The 24,520-nt window shown below is 37.2% G+C and overlaps 1 protein-coding gene across 25 annotated transcripts in view; it reads left to right on the top strand.

The window, feature by feature from the left end:
- LOC138715576 (uncharacterized) overlaps window positions 1–24,080 on the top strand; it is a 135,578-nt gene extending 111,498 nt beyond the window's left edge. For 24 of the 25 annotated variants that reach the window (XR_011336493.1, XR_011336479.1, XR_011336490.1 and 21 more), the window contains 3 exons: window positions 5,559–5,711; window positions 7,898–7,990; window positions 14,783–24,080. The gene's annotated coding sequence lies outside the window, so the exon portion shown is untranslated. The remainder of the gene's footprint in view (window positions 1–5,558; window positions 5,712–7,897; window positions 7,991–14,782) is intronic. The other variant, XR_011336480.1, reaches the window with a different exon arrangement.
- The last annotated feature ends 440 nt before the right edge of the window (window positions 24,081–24,520 follow it).

Here is a 24,520-nt window from a genome sequence, read left to right as displayed (position 1 = left end):
TACAGTATATGTCCATGGGAAATGCAAATATTACTGAGAAATAATAAGTATTTTAACATTCTCCATGAAGATAAACTGTAATCTGCATCATATTTCTTTGATGAGTGAATTTGCTGTAGAAGTGTTGGGGCCTTTCCTTCAAGAAACTATAAAAGTCCATGCAAGACACATTTTTGAAATTACATTTTGTGATTATGGTTTTAACTGGAAACTGATTCCTTTCGTAAGACCAAATTGAATTCAACAACGAAAACACTCTTTCTGATGATGCATTGGGACCAGGTATTCCTAACACAAAACTTACAATCTGAATTATGTTTGTAAAACTAAGTTAATGTATTTATCTTTCATAATAGAATAAAAGAAAAATAAATATCTTAATTATAATTTAGGGAAATGTGGTGCCATTAAAAAAAAACGAGACATTTGGCACACCGAGCATACTTTTCTCGGGGGCTGCAAAAGGGTAGGCTATCTGTCGGATACAGGGGGGAGAGCCATTAATCCTTCCCATTGAAGGCCTTAAGGAACCAACCTGGACAAATACCTAATGTCCCATCCCTACCTTCCCATGGTGCAGCTGTTAGAAAGCATAATTTTACAAGCTGAACTAAAGGGAGGGGCTACTCATCAATTAGCACTGGTCAGCTTGATGAGTTAATGACTGAATTTGGTATAATTTTCCTCTATTCAATACCTAATTCCCTCTTTACCCTTTCCTATCCAGTCCTCTGACTGAACTCTTACTTTCTTCGACCCTGACAGCATTAGAGCATTCGAGGCCTAGGGGTTCATTTCACTTTCCTTCCTCCTCTTTCTACTTTTCTGTTTCTAGTGCTGACCTGCTATGGCACTAAAATCGTCCTCCAGTGGCTTAAGGAGGGAAAGCTGGTGATCAACATGATCTCCCAGCTAGGTCCAATGGACCCATCGACCAACAGCAGGTGTAGTCCTCCAGACACTGGGGGTTGTGTGTGAATGAAGTAGCCACCAAAACGTTAAAATAAAGTGTTCACTTAAATCGGCTACAACTTGCCATTTTCAAATATTAGAGTGCAAGAGGTCAAATGACTTTATTGTCAAACGCCTGGCATTAGAAAACAACAACATATACTTTTCTCGGGACAGGGGACAAGAAGCTGAAAAAAGGGACAATCCCATTAAAAATGGGGCGTCTGGTCACCCTAGTTTAGAGAAAATATTAATACTTTCTTACCAAAACGTTCCTATTTTTTACAAGTATTATTGTAAATGAAATGTATTTTCCCTGGACCAAAAATACAATATGGCATGCTAGAAAGTGGCTGTGATGTGCTAAACATTTAATGTTAAACTAACTTTAACAGTAAATGATATAAAGTACTCTGCATATATATTCTGTACCGGTACTAGAGTGATACATTGCTATTTTCCTTTATTTATAGCTGCTTATTATTACCTTATTTACAATTTTTATAATAACATTTTGAAATTTGTAGTCATTAGGAGAGAGAACCAAATGTTAGGAAATTAGAATATCACCACTGCATTTATACATATCTGCTTTCGTTATTCCTGTGGTTTTCTTTAGTTTTGCTTTCTCCCCTCACAGAGATGGAAGAATGACGGTCATTTTCTTGTGGTATTCCTCAAAGTTTTGTTGGAATGCCTTAGATATTTTGCATTCTACAGAATTTCTTTTATTATTCATTAAAGTGTGTTGTATTTTGTTCAATGCACTCTATGTTCACTGTTGATGAAGACTGAAATAAAGGTTATATGCACAACCACACTTAATGCAGTTCGAAATATGTGCCTTGAAATTCAAGGAAGATTCGATAATTTTTTAAGTTCACAGCTGCTGCTAGAAAACTGTAAGAAAGATGCGAGATTGTTTGTGTGGAGGAAAGCCAAGCCATTCCTCCTTTACTGCAGTTAGCACACATAGACAACAGCGCACTAGTGGCCAGAGAAAGAAGCAGAGTTTTAAAGCGAGTAAATGAATGGAGAAGGAGGAGATCCTCCTCTGAATCAGCGCATGGGCGGGAAATAGAAACCGACTGGTCATGCAGCAAGCTTGCTACCACTGCCATCTAACGATCTTGCATTCAACCAGACTGTAACACATTTACGTGGAGGCACAATAAAATAGTTTTAATGCAATGCTATGAAAGACACTGTATAAACTTTTTTTTCTAAAATTATAAATCAAAAATATTATTCATTGCACTTTATATAGCCTACTATTCATGGTTTGAAACTTTCAAGGATATTTGAAAGTTAAAGCCGTCATCATCATCATCCTTCACGAATTAGGCCTCTGTAGACCTGTTTCGGCCCCATCTAGCAGTCTTCTTAAAGGTCTTCCTGGTCGACGATGTCCTCTAGGTTTATATTGCATCATAATTTTTGGGATTCTTGAATTTTCCATTCTTCTTACATGATCTAGCCAATTGAATTTGTATCTGCTGATTTTTTCTTCTACTGACTCTACTTCTAATTGTTCTAAAATTTCTTCATTCCTTTTTCGGTCTAAAAGAGTATATCCTGCTGTCCTCCTCAAAAATTTCATTTCCATTGCTTTGATTCTGTTCATGTCTTTTTTCTTTAATGACCAAATCTCGCTTCCGTATAAAAGGGTGGGTAATGCTAGTGTATTATATATTTTTATTCTTGTAGATTTTTGTACTAATTTAGCTTTTAATGCATTGTTTATTATTCCTAGAATTTGTGTAAATTTCGTAATTTTCTTGTTCACATCTTTTTCATTTTGATAACATATTTCACAACCCAGATAATTGAAATTTTGCACTTGTTCGAGGCATTGGTTATTGTGTATTATCTTACTTCTGACTGGGTCTTGCCCTAAAAATGCCATTACTTTTGATTTTTGTGCTGAAATTTCCATCCCAAAATCTTTTAAAATTTTATTAGATGTATACAATCCTCTTTGTAAATTATCCTCTGAATTGGAATTTATGACTTGATCATCAGCATAGAGTAAGATATTTAATGTTAGAGCACTGGTTATTTTGATTCCTGATGTGTAGATTTGGTTCCATTTTAAAATAATTTCATTTATATAAATATTAAATAAAGTTGGTGATAGTGGACAACCTCGTCGAACTCCATTATTAACTAATTTTCTTTTGGATATACAGTTATTTATTTTGACACTTATTTTGCTGTCTGTGTAGATTTCTATTATATTTTGCAATAGCAAATTTGGAATATTTTTATCTTGCAATATGTCGAATAAAAGGTCTCTTCGGACTTTATCAAAAGCTTTCACAAAATCAATAAAAGCTATATGGGTTTCTAAATTAAATTCTCTTCTTTTTTCTAACAATAGTTTGATACTAAATAATGGATCTACACATGATCTTCCTTTTCTAAAGCCATTTTGACACTCCAGAAGGAAAGTTTCAGCATGTTTTTTTTTAATTTTTCATTTAAAATCCTACTAAACATCTTATAACATGTGTTGAGGATACTAATCCCTCTATAGTTTTCAACATTCTGTTTATCTCCTGTTTTATATATGGGAATAATTACACTATTTTTCCATTCTTCCGGTAAAGTGGCAGTCAGATATATTCTGTTTAGAAATCTTAATAATCTTTCTTGAAATAGATCTCCTGCATATTTATTTATTTATAAAGTCGTGTTTATATAAAACAAAGAGGAAGTAGTTCTACGTTGGTATCGCAGATCTTTTTGGGCCCTGAAATTCACTTCTATTCATTGTTTATTAGACAGGGCAACAGCCAAGTTGTCAGTTTTGTACAAATACATTTGAAATTGAAAGTAGGTACTCCAAACTACATTATTTTTAACATAAAAAATTGGGCACCGGCAACTTTGAACAATAATGATAGTATGACTTTACAAGAACTGATATTCTTCAAAAGCATGTGATACTGAACTTGTAAAATGTACATGTGGCAACACAGACCACGTGGGTGCAGTGTTAGTCTCTTCCAACACGTGTGATGCTGTAGTGTGCTCGAAAAATGCTGCAAGGTGAATATCCTTGTAATTGTTAATTTGTGCAATTATTCAACAATGAATGGAAGTGAAAACATATTTTATGGAAAATTTAGGAAACTCAGTTTACAAGAACAGATTATTGCTATACAGAAGGGAAGGCCAACCCCAACACTACCTGGCCTTACATGTGTGCATGTTGGCTAATTTGTAGCATGTTTCATTCAAGAAGGTGTCATTTCGTCTTGTTACCTTCTTTCCTCCTCTTAAGAAATACGCAGGAGCCGCCACTGATACACACCAGTCGATACAGACACATGAAGCAGTATGCATGGAACAGTAAGCATGCATCAAAGGAGAATAAACGAACGCCTTTAGGTGCTACTAGTCAGGCCAGATAATGCAAGACACAAGCAACATAATGCATGTGCCTTGCATCATAACCAAGATAAAACATGCTGATTCTTTGTGTCGTACTTCATGCAACCTGGCCACTACAGCCCAGAGTTCAGTTGTCAGTGTACACTTTCCGATCATGATGGACTACCAGAAATAATGTGGTGGAGAGGTATCCAGTTATTATTCAAGGAAGAATCTCACAGATAAAATTTGGGCGGAGATAGCTGCTGAAGTAAAACATAAGCTGAAATAGGATTGTCCGGGAAAGTAGCTATTTAGTTCTCGTACATGTATTCATTCATTTATTTATTTGTTTTAAAATATAAATGTCCCACTTCATAATAAGTTTTATTAAGTCACTGGGAATTAATTGCCAAGGAAGAGCTATGCTAGACTTAAAAAAATAAGAAACTGACCTATCCCTCGTATAGACACTTTCATCTGTAGGTTGGTCATCATACGGTGTGTGGAAATCATTTCGAACTTCTGTGGCATCAAAGTCTGGAATATTTTCCACTGTAGGTTGGCACATTTTTCTTTCTCTTGTTTTCAAAAAGTTGTGCAGAATACGTGCACACTTGATAATGATACCAATTGACAGTTAAATGCTGTGTCCAGGACTTTAAATTTAGAACATAACATCCAAAATGCACATTCTACATTCTTTCTAGCCCGGGATAGCATATAGTTAACAATTCGTCGCTCCTTTGTCAATATGATCTTAGGCAATGACCGCATCATATGCTTCAACAAGGGAAATGTCTCATCAGTGAAATAGAAGAAAGTTTAGTTTATCTTGTGTTCGTAATGGGCAGCACAGCACCAACTAGTGTTGCCAACTCTCCCGTATTTAGCCCCAATTTTTAACAGTCTCCCAACTTCCGTATTTTTCTTCTCTTCGATCCTTTTTCTCCCTTATTTTTGCATAATATAAAAATTTATTTGAAACATTTAATTTTTATATAGTTGAAGGTGATTTATATGATGGATTCTGTTGTTCCAGAGATGCACTGAAATGTGCAGCTAAGCTTATACAAAGAGTGTTTTCTTTTATGAAAAGTAAGTGAACATATATATATATATATATACATACATTCATATATGAGGTGTCGCCATCCTCATTGAATAATCGAGACTACTATTTTTTGTTAGTAGTCAACATGTAGATACCTATTAATTTTGAGAAAAATTAGTTCCAGCACCGGGAATCGAACCCAGGACCTCTCAACTCTGCGTGCTGAGCGCTCTTTCCAACTGAGCTATGCTGGGACACGATCCATGGTGCCAGCCAAACTCTCCTCATTATATCATCAATGGCCTACTACCTGCATTTTAGACATATACCGGTAAGTCATATATGCAGGAGCACATATTTAAATGACTTTATGGCCAATTTTAACAAGCTTTTTTTAATACTGTTAACATTGATATATACCTATACTCACATATGAAGTCCCACAATCCTCAGATGTTCAAAAAAGGAGAGCGACACTTTAATCAAATCAGAACTGCAAATCACAGTCAACTTCAATTACCCATGTAGGAAATTTTTACAATTCATTTGAAACTATTACGCTAGGTAAAATATCTCAAAATACTTTAATTTAAGCCTAACTGCCAAAATGTAGAATAAAATTGTTTTTAGTGCAGCTAACTGAATTTAATAATTTTTCAATTTCTTATGTCAAATATTGTAGACCACTTAGTCTCCCGTATTTTCTTCAAAAATAGTTGGCAACCCTAGCACCAACACTATTTCTACCCAAGTCTTCAACAGAAATCAGAGTGAAAAGTCCATATGGTTGTGTAATACTCACACATGTTTTCCATCTATTAGGAATATTCACAGTTTGTCGTATCTTCAAATGATTCTTTGGACATTCTATAATATTCTGCGAATTTGTCTGGATGCTGTGCTAACTCTACCAATAAAACACACTACAAGCACTATGATTTTCAAAATTCTGAACCAATGAATCCGAAACCCACGCCTTTATCTTCGCACTCTTATTATTGACAATAGCAGAAGATCTCCATCTGATGACTTCACACTGAATGACATTAAAACAAATAACATGGCGTTATGTGTCACACTCCATGTGCCATGCATCATGTTTCTTGCACCATCCGGTGTGTTAATGTGCAGGGTCGAATCTAGCTACTTGGCGCCTCTAGGCAGAGAAAAATATTTCTGCCCCTTATTTCGCCCTATGTGCGTCATTTGGATCAAATGAAATAATTGATTCTGCGTCATTATTAATGTTTCTAATATGGGAAATGCCTGACTAAAATAAACCACACGCTGCACTATTTTCGGTAACTACTGTTCACCACATTATTACACTCTGATGTATCTGGACTCAAACTGGACCAAGCTGGCTATGTTTGTTTTTTAAATAACACATATTTTTGCACTTTTTCTCACAATTTCCTCTCTTTTTATTGCCTTGTATTTTGCGAGTTTCCGGTATTGTTATTTAGTCAACTGTCCGAAGACAGGTCTGGACCCCACAAGTGACACCATCAAGGCATCACTCATAAGGCAACTAGGCCAGGAGATAATGGGGTAGGGTGACCAATTCCTTTCCCCCTCCATTGCTTATATTGCTGACTAGCTACATATTACACTAATCAGATTTTAGACGCAGTTCTTCCTCTGATACATATCGTCAAATAAGATTACTGTCTGATTATAGATTTACATATCAGCCATAACCTCAATCAGAGGTGTTTCCGGTAATGAGAACCACTGAGATTTTCCCGACTGTCACTCATTATAATGAAAATTAAAATATAAATCACCTAGGTACAAAACAACTGCACTCTTTACTGTTTCAAATTAAACTGAACTCCCAAGCGTCAGGTTGATACAATGACTGGCGGTATTTTCTTTGAATTTAAGTCTGAATGGGGATTACTGAGTGTTGATACTAGCTAGTCTTATGACATAGTTAGCTGCGTTCTCATCAGTTCATCACAAAGCTTATATTGCGAGCAACGAGATTTGCCTTCCTAATGTATCGTAATATAATACCGTAAGTTCTTTAATGTTATTATGTGAGACTCTCGCAGTGAGAGGGCATAACATTGAAAAAAGTACTAATGATTGCATTGTGACACTAATATTGAAAAACTGTCTTTTTTCCTTGGCAGACTGTTGATTAAATTTTAACTGATTGTTGCCAACATTACTGATATCTTTTTCATTGTGCGTTTAAGTTCATGTACTCTTTTAAAGAATTATGAATAAAATTTAAAAAATATAAAAAAAATTATCAGTAATAGCCACCCTAGGCAGCTGCCTAGTCTGCCTAGGCCTAAATACGCCCCTGGTAACGTGCCTAATCGATTTTATTGAAGCTATAGACTCGGGTTGTGCACCCAAGTTACAAAGTACAGCCCACATAGGAACGCGGCATGTTTACAGCATGAACTTTGATTGCAAGTCTGGTTGCAGTGTAATGTTTACCTTTCTGAATGTTGCATATTTTTATACTTAGATTGTACAGGTGATATATTGTTGTTGGTCCAGTCCCTAGGCCAGTGGTCCTCAACTCAGAGCACTGTGTCGTCATCAAGCCTTGCCTGCTCGCCCGCTGGGCAAGGGAAAGTCATAACAGGGCAGGTAAGATGTTCAGCAGCGGGACCACAATATGAATAATTTACTGCATAGGTTTATGATTGTTTTCTGATGAAAAAAGATACGGGCTGAATAGAAATAACTAAATAAACTATCTTAAGCAATTTGAAAAAGAAAAAAAAAAACATTGTAGCTTATTTTCAACAAAGTTAGAAGTTAATAAATTTATAATTACTTTCAGAAATGTAATACATATTTCATGTTAATTATTCGGGCAATGCATGGCAATTACTGTAAATGTATAAACTGCTTCTGTTAAAGAAAATGTTGAACAAAACATATTATATAAACCCTAGGAATAGTAGGCCTAATGTAGAAATTAGTTCACTCAACACTGGCATTAGCTCTGATTTTTCAGGATTTGTTTAATTCTCTTTTCCCGCAGTAATTTCTCAACGTTTGGAACTATTGTTTGTATAGTGCATAATGTGACAGCACATTTTAAGTTGTGATCCGATACTTGGCTTCCATGACATGGCTTGTTTATCTTCATCATACGAAAAAATTACTGTTCGCACAGATATGTCTGTACAATCGGGGAAATCTAACTCATGAAAAGTTCATATAAAATCTTGCAGTGTAGGCTTTCACTGCCGGAGTTTCTAGATGTAGATTCATTTTCCGGGCTGAGAGGCCGTGGTCTATTAGTTGGTTTTATACCAGACGTTTCGTCTGCAACTGCGGCAGACATCTTCAGTGGAGTGGTATCCGAGGTTGCAAGACTCTTCTCGGCGTATCTGAGGCAACTGATCCTGTGTCTGGTTGTGCGGGCGTATTTATAGTGCGGCTCGCGGGCCGAGGCCTGTTGTCGCTGCGGTCCGCGCCGCTTTGTTCGCTGCTCCCGTTCTGGGTTCCGTCCTTTTGTTGTAGTGGCTTCTTATCTGTTCTGTTTAGGACCGGGTACCAACACTTGTTTAGCTTTACGCCTTCTTCCTTGCGATTAAAGTTGTTGTTATGTTTATGTATTTCGATCGCTTCTCTATGTAGACGGGGGAAGAAGTGCGTCGTCGTGCTCAAGATGTCCGTGTCCTTGAATCTTATGTTGTGATCGCCCTCTTGATAGGCATGTGCTGCCACTGCCGATTTGTCGATCTGTCCTAGGCGGCAATTCCTATTATGTTCTGTCAGTCTCGTCCTGACGCTCCGCTGTGTAGTACCGATGTAGACCTTCCCACACGAACACGGAATCCTGTAAACTCCGGCGGACAGCAGCTTATCTCGTTTGTCCTTGGATGACCTCAGCATGTTCCGGATTTGCTTGGTCGGCAGGAAGGTCGGAAAAGGACGGCAGGTTACCCTTCCTGGACGTTATGGTAGAAAGGAGGACAGATGGCACCCTAGGTCATGACGTCTACAGGAAGCCGACCCACACAGACAGATATCTGCATAAGACCTCGAATCATCATCCCGGCCAGAAATGGGCCATGATGAAAACCCTGATCAACAGGGCCAGGCGGGTAGCCGAGCCACGACACATCCAACGGGAGCTGAGCCATGTATCGACAGCACTCATGGCCAATGGCTACTCAAGGCCGGAGATAAAGAGAGCCATGCGCCCCAGAGTAACACCGTCGATGCGGTCACAGGAACGAGCGACTAAGAAGGGCGCGGTCTTCCTACCCTACTTAAGGAATGTGACGGACCGGATCAGCAGGGTGCTGAGGCATCATGAAGTGGAAACGACCTTCCTGCCGACCAAGCAAATCCGGAACATGCTGAGGTCATCCAAGGACAAACGAGATAAGCTGCTGTCCGCCGGAGTTTACAGGATTCCGTGTTCGTGTGGGAAGGTCTACATCAGTACTACACAGCGGAGCGTCATGACGAGACTGACAGAACATAATAGAAATTGCCGCCTAGGACAGATCGACAAATCGGCAGTGGCAGCACATGCCTATCAAGAGGGCGATCACAACATAAGATTCAAGGATACGGACATCTTGAGCACGACGACGCACTTCTTCCCCCGTCTACATAGAGAAGCGATCGAAATACATAAACATAACAACAACTTTAATCGCAAGGAAGAAGGCGTAAAGCTAAACAAGTGTTGGTACCCGGTCCTAAACAGAACAGATAAGAAGCCACTACAACAAAAGGACGGAACCCAGAACGGGAGCAGCGAACAAAGAGGCACGGACCGCAGCGACAACAGGCCTCGGCCCGCGAGCCGCACTATAAATACGCCCGCACAACCAGACACAGGATCAGTTGCCTCAGGTACGCCGAGAAGAGTCTTGCGACCTCGGATACCACTCCACTGAAGATGTCTGCCGCAGTTGCAGACGAAACGTCTGGTATAAAACCAACTTAGACCACGGCCTCTCAGCCCGGAAAATGAATCTAGTTCATATAAAAGTCAGATAACTTCTTTTATTTTTATATTTACCCTTCAATTCACTATCGTAAAGTAAATCAATAAGTTTCAATTACAAATAATAATCGAAAATCAAATTGAAAATTTTCCTGGTCCTTAAATCTAGAATCAAATTCCTGGCACAGATCGCATGATGTGTGAATATATTCTTTGAAATCCAAAGTCTTAAGAAACTAGTATGCCTATATCGTTGTTAATTTTGAAAAATGTGCTGTAACTTATCCTTTTAGTTAAGCTAACATTCCACAATTAGAGGTGGTTTCATATTAAACGCCTTCACTCTGTCATATAACTGTATAATAATCTTGTTCTTACCTTGACGAAAACAATTTAAAGCATTCAGATAATTCCATTAAGAAGGCAAATTCACAAATCCATTTTTTTCATTTTTCACTTACGAACAATACCAAGTTGCCAAGGATATAAGTTTATTCCAAGGAAGTCCAAAATAATTTCTACAACCTCTACATGAAAAATCAGAACCAGTAGTAGTATCCTTTATGAGAACAATGTGTAAGAGCTCTCCTTAATCTGAAGGTTTTTAATAAAGCCTCTTACAAAAATCACCAGTTGGGGATTATCGCTTACATAAGTATTTTCATCTACTGTCAAAGAATAACAAATGAAAGACTGACAAATAATTACTAGTTGCACCTGAACGTCCTCGGCTAGACTTCGGATGGGACGCATCATGGTGGAAGGAGACAAGCTGATAGATTCAAACTCCTACACTTGTGAGAAGTTCTTCAGTTGTAATTAAACATTCTTCAAATTTTCAATCTTTAAAAGGTTTGTAATATTTTACTATTACAAGTGAAATTTTATAACCGAGTCGCACAGCTGATTCACTAACATTGTGATCTTAAACAGCAGCTCATTTTCCTTCAATTGTTGAAGTAATGCTACACGCTCTTCATCTTCATATCTGCCATATTCGTTACTGTGAGTTGTATAATGTATCTGTAAGTTGTATTTCTTCAGTGTGGCCAACGTTTTGAAGTGTTTTCTACTCCTCACATCTTTTGTTTGAATGGATGGCAAGAACCACCTCTGCTCACTACAACGCAACATCACAAACTGGTCCTCTGCCCGGTACAGTAAGCACATGTCAGCCAAGCATTGCCCGCGCCTGTTCATACGCGAGTTGATGATCACTGCCCTAGGCACTTGACAATAAGTCAATCGCTGTCTGGTACCCCAATATTTTTGTATGATGTTATCTTGTTGTAGCAATGTTTTGCATCCCTTGATGTGTTCGATGTTCATTTCTTCAATTGCATCAAACAATACCGTACACGGGCTGATGTATGGGAAATTTCTATCCTGTGCAGGTGGCTTGTCAAATAATCATGACATGACTTGAATAATTTCAAGAGAAAAAGTGTTCCGGGGTCGGGTATCGTTCCTGAGACCTCTGGTTGAACGTACCAGCGCTCTACCACTGAGCTACCCGGGAACTCCACCCGACACCGTCTCAGTGGTAGAGCGCTGGTACGTTCAACCAGAGGTCCCGGGATCGATACCCGGCCCCGGAACAATTTTTCCCTTGAAATTATTCAAATCTGCTTTACAGGGAGCTTCACCTGAAAGACTAGATTTGCATAATATATATATGTTACTGTGTACGTTAACAGAAAACCACAATTCCAAGTCACACAGAGATTGTGTGCACTCGTTGTGAGTCTCTGGCATTTCGTCAGCCCACGCGAGTTGTGTGGATATAAAGGGAAAAGTTGAGACAGTGTCGGGTGGAGTTCCCGGGTAGCTCAGTGGTAGAGCGCTGGTACGTTCAACCAGAGGTCCCAGGATCGATACCTGGCCCCGGAACAATTTTTCCCTTGAAATTATTCAAATCTGCTTTACAGGGAGCTTCACCTGAAAGACTAGATTTGCATGACATGACTTGTTATCAACCTGATTTATGTGGCCCATGAGGGATTATCTCGGGGTTAATCATTCAAAATTTCCAGGTTGTATCATTTGCTCCATCTGAATTTTATTGTTTTGGGCAGATCTGAATTTACTTCTGCTTAGTTGTTTTACAGAATAAAATGGAAGTCTGTTATTGGATTGTTGTAAAATTTCTGTTCCCTTTTTAGCCAAAAGTCTGCTGTTTCATTTTCCTTATGTAACCATGGGAAGGAATCAACTATTTTTTTCTGTAGTTAGATAATGCATCTTTTTTTATAATCACGTATTTTAGCTTTTTTTGTGGTCTGTTGCAAGGTTATAGTCTGTATGGCTGCCCTTCAATCTGATAATTAGAATTTATTTAATCTGTATAAGAGATTTTGCAAACATATATGTAAATAGCCAGAAATGCAAATAGAGTGTTAGCTGGTAGGCCAGAGGGAAAAAGACCTTTGGTGAGGCCGAGACATGGATGGGGGATAACATTAAAATGGATTTGAGGGAGGTGGGATATGATGGTAGAGACTGGATTAATCTTGCTCGGATAGAGATCGATGGCGTTCTTATGTGAGGGTGGCAATGAACCTCCAGGTTCTCTAAAAGCCATTTGTAAGTAATATGTAAATAGCAGTAACTTAAAAATTTATTGTATAACTTATTCTCCTACAGAATAGTAAAATGAAAAGACAGGGCATATTCACCCAGTTCCTGCACCTCTTGAATATGATATGAGAGATCCATCTGTATAAATTTGTCAACACTCCGTACGTGTGTATCTTGTCTCAATTGTTTCTATAGCCATAGTCTTCAAACCTAGTTTATCTGTAGCCTACTTGTTTGTATTTTATAGACATTACTTCAATAGTTATTTAAAGCTGTAATGATATGTATTGAAAACTCAATTTACAGCATTTTTTGGTGTGTAAGAATTGCATTAATATTACTGCCAGGATACAAACGAATGTATTTTTCATAATTACTTGTTAATTGTTTCGGAACCCTACATAAGAAGTTGAATGTCTTAAGAGGTATGTGATGGAATAAAATGGTGAAGTGTTTGGCAGCGAAAATATTTATATTCTTCTTGTTTTGTTTTTTCCTCCCAATGTATAAAGACCATTATTTCGATATGTAGACAGTGTATATTTCATATGATATGCAAGTAAGTTACTTTCGTTCCTTCACAGTTTATGACATTGTCACACAGAATATATGATGTTTCTTTCAAATAATTCACAATTTAATGCACATTAATTTTTTATCTTCCATTGTTTTATATGAAACTTTTCATAGCCTATTTTGGGAAATCTATTGATTGAATTCCCAATATGCTCAGTCAGTTTAAGAGAGCAGTGTATTATGATAATAGATGTTTGAAAAAATTTTAGTTTTGTCCTTTAAAGAGAAAATTTGGTACAAACAAATGTAAATTTTTTTCCTAAATATGCAAGGAGAAAATAAAGAATACAAAAACAAAGAAAATACAAGACGATCAAGGTAAAGACAAATAGATGGACAGACGGATGGATGGGCAGGAAGGCAGGCAGGCAGGCAGGCAGGCAGGCAGGCAGGCAGATAGATTAATTTTTTCCATAATATTCTTACAGTTGCTTTATAGCATAGAATATAGCCTAACATATCCAATTCTTACGTTTAACGTATAAAAACGCAAATATTAAATATATACCGGTACACAATTAATATGGGTACCTTAATAACAATAACGTATTATACAATGCAATATGTTTACCATTTAATAGTACTAAAATATTTACTCAGTACTGTGAAATGTCAAGAATTCATCTACAGAATAAAAAGTGTGAGATATTAAGTAATGCAGGGTTTTGGTTATGATTCTTAATGTCTTCAGGAAGACTATTGAACATTTTTATCGCCGTGTAACGCACTCCCTTTTGATAGCATGATAAATTTGATGATGGTGTATGAAAATCATTCTTTCTGCGAATATTTGTGCTATGTATGGCTGAATTAGTTAGAAAATTTTCTTTATCACATAAAAGGAAATTTATTAAAGAGTATATGTACTGATTTGTTAAGGTCAGAATCTCTCATTTAAAAAAAAAATGATCTACAGAATTCTCTAGCCTTTCCAACTATTATTCTAATTGCTAAGGAGACAAGGAGAACAAGTGTGGGTTATTATTACTACTTATTTATTTATTCTGGTAAGGTTAAGGCCATCAGGACTTCTCTTCCACTCCACCAAGACAGTGACAGTTAATTCCAGAGTTAGTCCACTGTTGTGGCTGAGGGGTTAGCGAGTCTAACTCTAAACCCAGTGGGCACAGGTTCGATTCCTGGTCGGGACGAGTTGCCTGGGTGAGGTTTTTCCGTGGTTTTTCCCTCACTCCTATGGTTGAATATCAGGTAACTTTATCAGGCAATTGGAACCCCACTCAACTTCGCCACTTCCTTTCCTCCCCTATCATCCTTTCGTTCATCATCCTGTTACTTCTTCTGGTTTTCAGATCGCTCTACAGTGGCCCTCCGAAGCTCCTGGCTCTCTCAACCGGCCTCTGTGGATTGTATTCAAGTGATGATGGATAGCTTCTGCAACGGAACCCGGGGCAAACCTTCTCTGTCGAGGACTTCCGCCTCGGACCGTTAAGGAAGCCTTGGAGGGGTTGCTGGAGCGGGAGTGGTACATGGACTTTGTTGGCTGTAGTGACCGGTCGTTAAGGGGGTCAAGAGGTTAGGTCAGTGCGCGTAGGGAACCGATCGGTGGGCACGCAACTCATCCCATATATGGGGTGTACAATAGACCTCAGGTCGTAGTGCATGGGATGTTCGCTCCCTCCCTCCTAACAAGAAAAAAAAATTCCAGAGTTATCACTCATAGGAACCTCCTGAGGAGAAAGACGTAGTTCTACGTGGACAGTGGATAAAAAAGAGAACAAGAGGGCATACACTCATTCATTCATAGGATTCTGCTGGGAGCCTTCGCTATAAGTTCTTTATCAGGCCTGGATAGCAGAATCGTGACGTCATACAAACGGGGCATGCTCTGCATATTTAATAATAGCGGTGCTCGGCGTTATTTACTCTAGTTAATAGTAAATTATATTAACAAGACAGTAATAATCAGCATAATTATTATTTTATCTACTACTACTACTACTACTACTACTACTACTACTACTACTACTACTACTACTACTACTACTACTACTACTACCACCACCACCACCACCACTAGTAATATTGTTACGTACTCCGGTTGTTAAACGAGTGTTGATTGACTTCTTTTCCTATTGCGGATATATGCATGTTCAGGAGTCTTACATGTCGTACCAACATAACTTACGAGACATTACAAACATTTCACGCTAGTTTGCAATGTTCTAGCGGCATAGAAATTCGGCCATTTTCATACCTCAGGGAGGTGTGTAGGGGTAAGAAAATGGAGTATTATGACAGGCTAGGTTAGTTTAGACTTTTATTATGTCTTACATACTTATCGGTGACAGGTTAGGTTACGGTAGTTTAGGGTTTTGTTATGCCTTGTATAGGTAAATCTGTGTTAGGTTAGTTTAGAATTTTAGTGACAGGTTAGGTTAGGTTAGTTTGGAATTTTAGTGTTAGGTTAGGTTGGGATAGTTTAGGCTTTTGTTATGCTTTGTATAGGCGAATCTGTGATAAGTTAGGTTAGGTTAGTTTAGGCTTTTATTATGCTTTCCATATACGAAACTGTAACAGGTTAGATTAGGACAGTTTAGGCTTTTGTTATGCTTTGTATAGGCGAATCTGTGACAAGTTAGGTTAGGTTAGATTAGCTTAGGATTTTGGTGACAGGTTAGGTTAGGTTAGTTTAGGCTTATTATCGTCAAGATGAAGGTGAAAGAGATTGAGTGTGGCGCTCTTGAACAGGTAGTGATTTTTTGTTTTCTATGTTGGCAGTTCAAGTCAGTCGATGTCTATTCCAAATTCGGCGGAAGTCACTCAACGCTCGTTTCTTACTACTGTTAGTACAGAAAAACGACAGTTAAGAAAGCAGAAAACTGACAGGAATGCGCAGTTCTCTAAAGAAGTAGAAGCAGTAAAGTTATTCATCAGATGTCATTTAAATACACACTGTTACCGGTACTTGTTTTTTTTTATGAAAGTCTGCAATTTTCTTCTTGTTCCTGAAGCACTGGCAATACTATCTTGTTTCATTTTAGAATATCATCCAATATAGTTGTGGCTCTAGAAACTAGCATACTTGTGGAATGTCCGCAATCACACACTGTAAGTCATCACTTTTATCAACACTTTCACATTTTTCACGTATTAATGTTTTTAAGAGACGCCTTTAAGAGACGTGATTTTGTTGCACCGACGAAGACAGAGTCGAAGAAAATTTAAGAAGTTGGTATCTCTGAGTCTATGGCGCCAATAAAACAGCTGAACTTTATTTGAGAAAATAACTCATGCAGTAGGGGGTTAATTAAGTCACTCTCATATTTGTCCGAAATTAAACACTTTATATGCAAGTACAGTCACATTTGTTACGAATTGTGTGCGTCACAAGAGTCCTCCTCTATCTATTATTCTTAAATATTATTCAATTCTACTATATAACCGGAATATTCTAATGTCTGATCACTGTATAAAACATGTCGACATCCTACACACTTTACTGCTACACTTACACACTTGGCAACATAACCTGCAATGTAGTAGGCCTCTATCAGCGCCATCATATTATTTTCCTCTACCTCAACATCCTCACAATCAAAAATAACATCTTCACAACCACATTCCACAGCAGCATCTAAATCTCCCCTGTAGTTACCATCATCTCCACTTCATAACATAATTTCTCTAGCATGTTCAAGTTGATTCTATTATCTGAAATGAGAGTGATAACTTGAAATCCGCACTGATTCAGGATATTTAGAATTGATACTGCGAACTCGTAAAGTTTTCCTGAAGTCAAATTCTTTACGGGAAAAAGACTTTATGATGTATCTTTATTGTTTGCAGAGTGACGTAATCATAAATTCTTGCATTGTGGTAGCAGGTTCAATTTATCTGCGAAATCCTGTATTTTGCCACCCTTGTAAGAAATTGCAGGTTTAACATAAATTTCATCCAATAATAAGTTAACAACTTTCTCATGATCTTGTAATGTCAAATCTTTTTCAGAAAGATATTTTAATCAATAGGAATTTGAGCTTTCTGGACTCAAGGAGTGGGATAGCTGTCTTAGATAGTTAGGATGAGGAATGGTGAGCACATTGGAACTCCATAATTGTCTATAGCAGCCGTGGCGAAAATGTGATCATGCGCCGAGCCACTGTGTAACCTGCAACGTGCATAGCACCTATGGAGGGAGGCGGACACCCGAAGGGGAAGCGAAGCAACTGTTTGACTTATTAACGGATTTTCATTTTCCTTACGTCAAGCACTTAAATATAATTTTATACAGTAGAAGGCTACAACTAATGTTTAGCACGCGTAACGAAGAAAGAAACAAGGAAACATAGGACACATTATCAGAACCTAAAATTAACTGTCTTCAGAATGTCTCTGCGATAGAGTTTCAGAATCAGGAATTGAGTCACTTACTGCCAGTCGTAGTTGATCACGAAGGTATTTGTTTGTCAGTCGTGATCTAAATATGGTTTTTACTATTTTCATTGTTGAAAATAATTTTTCACTAGTGTAAGTTGTAGCGAACATGGCTTGAAAAGATCAAGCGAAAGAAAGAAACTTCGGATATTTATTTTTTGGCAAAGATTTGAAAAGTTCAACATTTGCCAAGTTCTTACATCTAGCTTTCATTTAACATCACATTGTAAATCTCTGAGTTTAAAATGAAAATCTAACCGCATTATTCGTAAATCTGCTGAAAAAGGATCAGTGTGCAGATATAATAATAATAATAATAATAATAATAATAATAATAATAATAATAATAATAATAATAATATAACTTAACCTTTTAATGTTTCATCAGTAACATGTAGTGTAATGCCGTTTTATGTTATACAACCGTTTTCCTCGTAATACTTGTGAACAATTCATATATTTAATATTCTCATGATATTGGCAGAAAAAAATGCGTCCTCCCATCCTACTTGAAACTTTCGTTTTTGTAGAGGTACATGGTTTCGAGAGAGACATTGCGATGATACGCCACTCGCAGGTCAGAGACAAATACAAATGGAACGGAGTTTGACTCCAGTGAGTGAGAGGGTGGGGGTTGTGAGGGGTAGGAAGCAAGAGAAATACACAGCTATCATTGCGAGCCACAATGTGCTCGTGAGTCACATTTTCGCCACGGTTGGTCTATAGGATGGCGGATTTGAAAAATAATTCAGGGATGCTCATACTAAAACATCAATTGAGTATTTCGGCGCTTTTGTTGTTAACAGTGATACTTGCTCCCATAGGCGGAGAGAGAACCGTTTTCTTGGAGGGGGAGGGGGGCAAAGCAAAACCATAGAATCCCCATATAACAGGGTTATGGGGGACATCATTTATCTTCGGGGGCATGTATCTTACAGAGTTACATCCAAATCCACAATGTTTCGGACCGAGTTGTATAGGGCTTGAACTGTAGGTCTACTACAAATTATAATAGGGAAAACTTCAAACAAACTCCCTCTTTTTGTCTGTCGTACAGAAATACATGCATACATCAATAAAATTACGTAGCAATGTTAACAAAGTTTTTTTATATGAAGCTTACTTTCCTGAAGATATCATAACAAATGTAAACTCTATTTTATTTAATCTCGTCTTTAAGTTTACACATTATACCGGTATCACTTTTCTTTTTTCTGCGATGTTGTGCAGTATGTTATTCATATTTCTCCAAGTGGCGGCCTGAATACCTGAAGACTTCTAACACATGAGTACAGGCTGTTACAAAGGAAACATTACAGTGCTTTCATTCCTCAAATGAATGGGAATATTGCGAAACCCCACATGTCCCCTTTTTTACGAAATTGAGTTACATGCCATTTTGTATTCTACACGCCAGGACGCATCATTCTGAAGAGAGGCACTACCAGTGGCGACTCGTGATATTTTTTGTTTGTAGGATATGAGATTGACGACTGATGACCAAGACAGAAACTAATAATAATAATAATAATAATAATAATAATAATAATAATAATAATAATAATAATAATAAAAATAGAGTATGAGCAACTAATTTCTTGCTACAGTTAAATTCTTCTGAATGATCAAATACAACTTCAGATATTCTTTCAGCAGTCCTGTCGTCTGAAAATCCTGTTAATTCTTGTGTTTTTTAGCCTATAGCTTATTTTATTTATTTTTATGTAATTTTGGTTTTGATTCATTTTATTTTTATATCATTTTAAATTATTATTTCGTTTATTGCGTTCTTTTAAAATGATCAATGAACTGCATTTAAAGAGGCTACAAGGGTACTTGAAATTCGTATTGTAGTCTCTGACAGGGTTTCCTCACCACCACCCAGAAAGAAGGGTCGTAGTATTAGGATATACGGTCATATCCTCAAATGCGGTAGTCGACCTGGTTGGCAAGTTGGTATAGTGCTGGCCTTCTATGCCCAAGGTTGCGGGTTCGATCCCGGGCCAGGTCGATGGCATTTAAGTGTGCTTAAATGTGACAGGCTCATGTCAGTAGATTTACTGGCATGTAAAAGAACTGCGGGACAAAATTCCGGCACATCCGGCGATGCTGATATAACCTCTGCAGTTGCGAGCGTCGTTAAATAAAACATAACTTTTTTTTTCAAATGCGGTTAAAGGCAAGCCATACCCCACCCTCCGCACTCACCCCTGTCCGTAACTTCACTGCTAGAAAAAACCGTTTGCTGCAAGATACTTGGATGTTTCCTCGGAAAGTTTTCCTAAGGTCTGAGATGTGCAGTGGCGACAACTCACGACAGAAAGTGAAAGTTTGAAGAAAATTATTACATCGGGAAGCATTAAAAATAAAATCTGTAATTAAAATGTTTTCTATCCTCAGAGGCACGAAATTAAACTGTAGGATCATCCTCATATCCTTTAAGGAAGAATCGCCGCTGGACACATCTTCCATCATATCCTATGCCAGAATTCAGGTCAACTTATCTATACTAATAATAAATCTGTAAGCGAAATTTTTCCGGTAATTTTCGATTTTCCAAAAATAATTGGTATTAACATGTGTAATTAATCATCCTGAAACCGAAAATCGCTTTTTTGATATTTTTGTTTGTATGTTTGTCTGTCTGTCTGTCAGTCTGTCTGTTTGTTACCTTTTCACGCGATAATGGCTGAACGGATTTCGATGAAAATTGGAGCATAAATTAAGTTCGTTGTAACTTAGATTTTATGCTATATGGCATTCAAAATACTGTATTTAAAAGGGGGGTTATAAATGGGCCTGAATTAAATAAACCGAAATATCTCGCTTATTATTGATTTTTGTGATAAATGTGACATAACAAAAGTTTCTTTAAACATTATTTCCGATAAGTTTTATTCCAGGCAAAATTTTGATAGGACTGATATTTAAGGATATACAAGAGTTTTAAAATAACAATACAACACATTTTCAACACCGCCTCAGATTATAGTGTCGTTGTTCCGTAATTCCTATATGCTAAATATAAACTTTTTCAGTAGGAAGAAAAAACAGATTTATTCATTCTATGGCAGTGGTACATAGGAGATCGTGAATTCTTACATTTTCCAAAGAAAGAAATATAATTACATATAGCCTATAGGAGATTGTATTATTTGCTGTATAACTATTTAAGTTATTTAATAGAGCAAAAATCTGAAAACCGATATGTCACAAAGGAGTTATTGCAGGAACGACATCAATGGCTATAATGAAATTAAAACAAATGACTCCGTCCATTTAAGGCGGCCTTGACGTTTATCAGTATTAATATACAGAGAATATTAAATTTGTCTGTTTGTATGAAGTAATCTCAGAAGCTAATTTGGATACTTCCTTCACTATCTGAAATTTGTGGTTTCTCTAGATGGATGTAGTACTACATATAAGGAATGAGGTAAGATGAAAATAGATCTTTACGCACAGAGAAATAATCTTCATACACAATCCACTCTATTAATTTGGAGTGATTTATTAAAGATGCATTCAAGACTAATTTAAAAAAAAATGTTAAACGGATTATCGTTGCATCAAAAACGGATGTTTTCTGAACCAAATGATCATATTTTAATTATTTGCAAATAAGAAATATGTTAAAGGAATTATCATTGGACCAAAATGTTCGCATTTGAATTACTTAAATACAATTTTAATTATGCAATTACTTTATATATATTTCTAACAAGTGCAGCGGAGCGCATGGGTATGGCTAGTTTCCAGTATGAAGAGAAACCACATATGTTCAGGACTTGTGAGGTTTCTAAATATTTTAGATTCTTAGATTGGCAGCACATGCATAAGATTTACGATCAATTAATTAAAAATAATTATTATAGTTTGGTAACATTGTATATTAAATACAATTTTCCCCAGCACAGGGGAGGTTTGAAACAATCACACATTACTTCCCCATAAGAGGCCATTCCTTCCTCCCTTCCGACCGTGATTTTGGCGTCATGGAATGGAAACTGAAAAAGACAATCTAGTTCAAAAAATTACGTTGTTACAGTTCCAGAAAGAACTGAAATATTGATTTTAAAGAATGGTGGCCTCGCCATTATTGCAAGAATAAATTGTCTCTGGAAACTCAAGTGAGAGGAACCCCACGTTCTCAGTAAGAACCATTTTCAACTGAATTCCATCAGTTTCATTACTCCAGTGAAAATCCCGGAGTTGTAAAAGCAAAAGTACACATAGATGGAAGAATAATGGAATATACTTTTGTATTACCCACATTAAGACTTGTCCAGCACTTTCATCTGTCAGCTTTGTGGATAGGTACTGGCAGGCCAGAGAAAGAATGCAGCAGTGTTGACATCCTCTCCTTCATAGTTTCGCTTGCACATTGTTCAATTTATTTCGTTTTCTCTCCTTTTAGTTTTTATCGCCATTGTACGGCCAATGACTCTACATTGCCACTACATTGAATAAAAAAAAAACTTTTGTATTATCAGAACATTCATTGATTCCTCATACCATATAAAGGAAGTTTGCCAATTAAAAAAAAAAAAAAAAGACGGATCATCTGAAAAAGTGCCACAGATTCATTCCAGAAAACGAAGGGGTGCAGGAAGTGTACATTATGATTACACATGAAAATGATTGAGTAATAATATGATATTGATGATTTGTGAAGGATTTGCAATATGTACCCTTTGTTCTGAGGAATGCGCGCTTCCTCCTCATGGGGGAAGAAATTTTCTCATGAAATTTCGGCTAGTGTAGGCCTATGGGACCGATGTGCACCCAGCATCGTGATGTACTTGGGGAGCTGCGATAGGTAACGAAAATACGGTTTCGCAAACCAGCTATAACGGCTGGGGGAATCATCATGCTAACCACACGATACCAGTCCACACCTGTGGGGTAACAGCGTGTGTGGCCGCGAAACCAGGTGGCCCGGGTTCGATTCCCGGTCGGGACAAGTTACCTGGTTGAGGTTTTTTCCGGGGATTTCCCTCAACCCAATATGAGCAAATGCTGGGTAACATTCGGTGCTGGACTCCGGACTCATTTCACTGGCATTATCACCTTTATCTCATTCAGACGCTAAATAACCTAAGATGATGATAAAGCGTCGTAAAATAACCTACTTAAAAATACCACTCGATACCTCCATTCTGGTTGGATGATCGTTCACCTCTGCTTCAGCATGTGGACGTGAGTCCAGAACTGGCTGGTCGGTCTTGGTCCTTAATGTCCTGTAGCGCCACAGACTTACTTTTTTTATTATTATTTTAGTAGGTTATTTAGCGTCTGAATGAGATGAACGTGATAATGCCGGTGAAATGAGTTCGGGGTCCAGCACCGAAAGTTACCCAGCATTTGCTCATATTAGGTTGAGGGAAAATCCCGGAAAAAACCTCAACCAAGTAACTTGCCCCGACCGGAAATCGAACCCGTGCCACCTAGTTTCGCGGCCAGACGCGCTAGCCTTTACTCCACAGGTGTGGACAGTTTACTTTTTACTTTTACCCTTTGTTCTGAATAAAAATCTAATTTTAGTGTTCTATTCCGACGTTTACTCTGAGTGTACATAAAAATAAATGAATATTCTGTTATATTGATGATCTATGAATGTTTCGAAATAAGTAACAATTTTTCCTGAATAAGAATATCATTTTAACATTCTATTCCGATGCTTAAAGTTTGTCTAGTCATGAGAATGAATGAATATTTTATTATATTGATGATCTGTGAAGGATTTGCAATCGCAAATAACAATTTATTCTGAATAAAAAAATTTTTTTTGTTCTGTTTTGAAGTTTACAGTAATAGTACACAAATGAAAATGATATATTGATGATCTGTGATAATTTTGCAAAGTAACGATTTGTTGTGAGTAAAGATGTAATATTTTATTGTATTCTGCTAATTAATGTATGTTCAAAATATTGAGAAACAACACATATCCAATGGATTTATATATTTTTTCTCGGAAAAGAGATGTAGCATAGGGATGAAATCTACTCTAATCTTTAACTTACTGTACTTCACCACATATATTTTTTTTACGGGGTCAAAGTAGTAGGTAAAAGTACTGTGTGGTTTTTGTCGTTCCTGAAAATTTTACTTTTATGGACGTGTGTGGTTTCTCAATATTCCCATTCAAATGATGTATAGAAATTATTATACATTCAGAAATTTAAAATAAAATATATTATAGTCCAGATATATGATCTGAAGACATTAATTAGTCAATTAAGCACAGAAACTTAATCATAAACGAAAGCAAAAAAACATCTTTTGAATTCATTATTTTCTAACTTTAATATACAGAGTGATTCAAAACCTCAGCGACAAACTCTGAGGGGTGATAGATCTCTTTTTGTTAATAACCTATGTCTTTTCAAAGTTACCGTTGAAAATGTTTTTGCGCGGGCGTACGTCAATGTATGAGAATGTGTGCACCCTTGTTTGTTGAGATGTTTGTAAGAGAAGAGAAGTGTTATTGTTGTTTGTTTACGTTTAATGTTCAATGCCTTTTCATTTCAGCTCAGTGTAATCATCAATTTAGAATGGATGTCTACGTGGTCTTCCACCAATGCGCTGGAGATGAAGAGACCCATTGTCTCGAAGGCGCTGATAAAGTAGAGCAAACATTGTGTGGTGAG

This window comes from Periplaneta americana, chromosome 15, assembly GCF_040183065.1.
Source record: "Periplaneta americana isolate PAMFEO1 chromosome 15, P.americana_PAMFEO1_priV1, whole genome shotgun sequence".
Classification (NCBI taxonomy): Eukaryota; Metazoa; Arthropoda; class Insecta; order Blattodea; family Blattidae; genus Periplaneta; species Periplaneta americana.
Note: the sequence above shows the minus strand (reverse complement) of the source record. Positions and strands in the feature narration are given on the sequence as shown.